Source organism: Elephantulus edwardii, unplaced genomic scaffold (assembly GCF_000299155.1).
Source record: "Elephantulus edwardii isolate Elephantulus edwardi_28Jun2011 unplaced genomic scaffold, EleEdw1.0 scaffold00436, whole genome shotgun sequence".
NCBI classification, from domain to species: Eukaryota; Metazoa; Chordata; class Mammalia; order Macroscelidea; family Macroscelididae; genus Elephantulus; species Elephantulus edwardii.
The window spans coordinates 922963-925736 of NW_006400186.1; positions in this window are offsets into that span (position 1 = coordinate 922963).

Consider the following 2774-nt stretch of genomic DNA (forward strand, 5'->3'; position numbering starts at 1 on the left):
CCCAAATATAATCCACTCTGCAACCCTCATTGCATACTCCTACAATAAAAATAATGCCCTAAAATATAATACTTTTAGACTATTCTCTCCCCCGTAGACTTCAATGCCGTAAACATATTTCATCCAGTTTTTCTCAGTCTTACCCCCACCCCAATGTATCTTAGTCACAAAGGGACAAATGTTATATGGTGCCACTGTTGTAAAGCAACACTCTTAACACCAGCAGTCAGGAAATCAAAAGACGAATTGCATTGGGAAAATCTATTGTCATCTTCAGAGTGCTGAAGAGCAAAGATGTCAGTCTAGAGACAAAGGTGCATCTAATCCAAGTCATGGTCTTCTAAATTACTTGTTATGCTTCAGAGAGTTGTTCAATGACTTAGGATGACAGAAGAAGAATAGATACCTTCTAGTTGTGGTGCTAAAGAAGGGTCTTGAACATACTATGAACTGCCAATAAAACAAATAATAGGTCTTTGTCGCAGAGGGTAAAACCTTAGAAGCCAGGATTTTTGACGCTGTGCCTCACTTACTTTGGGCACATGGCCAGGAGAGATCAGTCCTTGGAGAAGGCCATCATGCTCAAAAGGGTGAGTGTACAACACAGGAGAGGAAGACTCTTGATGTGATGGATTGATACAGTAACTGGGGCAATGGGAGTTGATGTGTTGGAGTTAGTGAGACTAGCTCAGGACAGAAAAGGGTTCAGAGCTGCTGTATATAGGGTCATACAACTCAATTGCACTTAACAACAATAACATACTATGACAGGTTTAGAAGCAGGAATGGCATCTACTTCCTAAATAACATGCCTCCAGAAAATCTATGAACTTTGATACTTGTCAATGGTCATAGAGGTGCTTCAAGCTTTTTGTTCATTGAGTCGCTATGAATCATGCTCAACTCAAAGGCAATCAACAACAACAGGCCAATAGGCAACATCACGATGGTCAGAGAAAGGATTAAGACTTCATCTTACTTGGTTCCACAGTCAATACACTTGGTACCAGCAGTCAGGACATCAGGAGATGTACTGAGAAAGTCTTAGTCAGGGATCTCTCCAAATTATTGAGGAATAATGATGTCAGTTTGAGGACAAAGGTGCACCTGATTCATGCCATGATCTTTTCAGTCATTTTCTGAGAGCTGTACAATGAATAAGGATGATAGTAATATTGGTGCCTGCCTTTAAACTGTGGTTTTGGAGAAGAATGTTGTAGTTCTCATTAATTGCCAAAAGAACAAACAATTATGTCTTGAGAGGAGTGCAGCCAGAATGTTCCTTGGAGGCAAAGATGATGAATCTTCATCTCATATACTTTGGGCATGTTGTTAGGTTCTGTCAACTCAAGCATGACCCATAGCCACCCAACGAACAACAGATCTGAACCCTGTCATATCTTGTGTCATCCTCACACTTCCTGACACTTTCGATCCCACTGCAGCTGCCACTGTGTCCATCCATCTGGTTGAGAGTCTTCTTCTTCTTTGCTGACCCTCTGCCTTTCTGAGCATCATTACCCTCTCCAAGAAATAGATTCTTCTATCAATATGCCCCAAGAATGTGAAGTGAAGCTTTATCATGTTATTAGGAGAGGTTTTCCTTAGAGAGGGATATCACACTTGGAAAGGTGGAGGTGCAGCAAAAGAGAGGAAGATTCACAACCAGGTGGGTTGACAAGGTGACTGGGGCAATAGTTTGGAAGTTCTTGAAGAGGAACATTATGCTTGGAAGAGTGGAGGAACAATGCAAGAGAAGAAGACCCTGGATGGGATCGATTGACTCAGTGATTAGGACAATGGGAGTAGGTGTTTCAGAGACAATTATGTTGGCTCAAGAGAGAGTGGATGGCATGGGATAGGACAGCGTTTGGATTGGTTGTTTGTAAGGTCACTATGAGCTGTACTTGACTAGACAGCACCCAAAATTGACATGGAAAATGGAAGGAGATTGCTGGATGTAGTACATGAAAATGAACCTCTCAGTTTGTAAGCACTCAAAATCTGACTGGGGAAGAGCTGCCTCCTCAAAGTGTAGTCTACCCTAATGAGATGAATAGAGTAAAATTTTCACTCAACAAAAGAGCTTCATTTGTGGATATGGGAAGACTCAAAATGAGGAAAAACAGCTGCAAACATCAATTAATAATTGTAACATGAAATGTGTGAATTATGATTCTAGGAAAATTAGAAGTTGTAAACAACTAACCGGAACACATTACGATCCACATCCTAGGTATCCATGAGCTGAGATCGACTGTTTTGGCCACATTGAATCAATCACATTATCTACTGTGTCAGAAATGACCAATTGAAGAAGAGTGATGTTATATTCATCTTCAAAAAGAGCATTTCAAGATCTATCTTGAAGTATGATGCTGTGAGTGATAGAATTGGATATGTATACAAGGAAGACCTCCTGATTATAACTATTATTCAAATGCATATGTTGTTGCTGCTGTTGTTGTTGTCACATGCCATCAAGTCACTTGCGAATCATAGTACAACAGCTCTAAAGCCTTCTCTCTCTTGAGCCAACATGATTGTCTCTGAAACACCTACTCTCATTATCCTAGTCACTTAGTCAATCCACCTCATCCAGGGTCATGTTCCCTTGCATTGTCCCTCCACTCTTCCAAGCATAATGTTCCTCTCCAAGAACTTTCTTGCAACATGCCCCAAATATGTCAGATGAAACTTCAAAAATCCTTGCCTCGAAGGCACACATTTCGAGGCCACCAGAAGCTTTGAGAGAGGGATGGGCAATCTCCTCC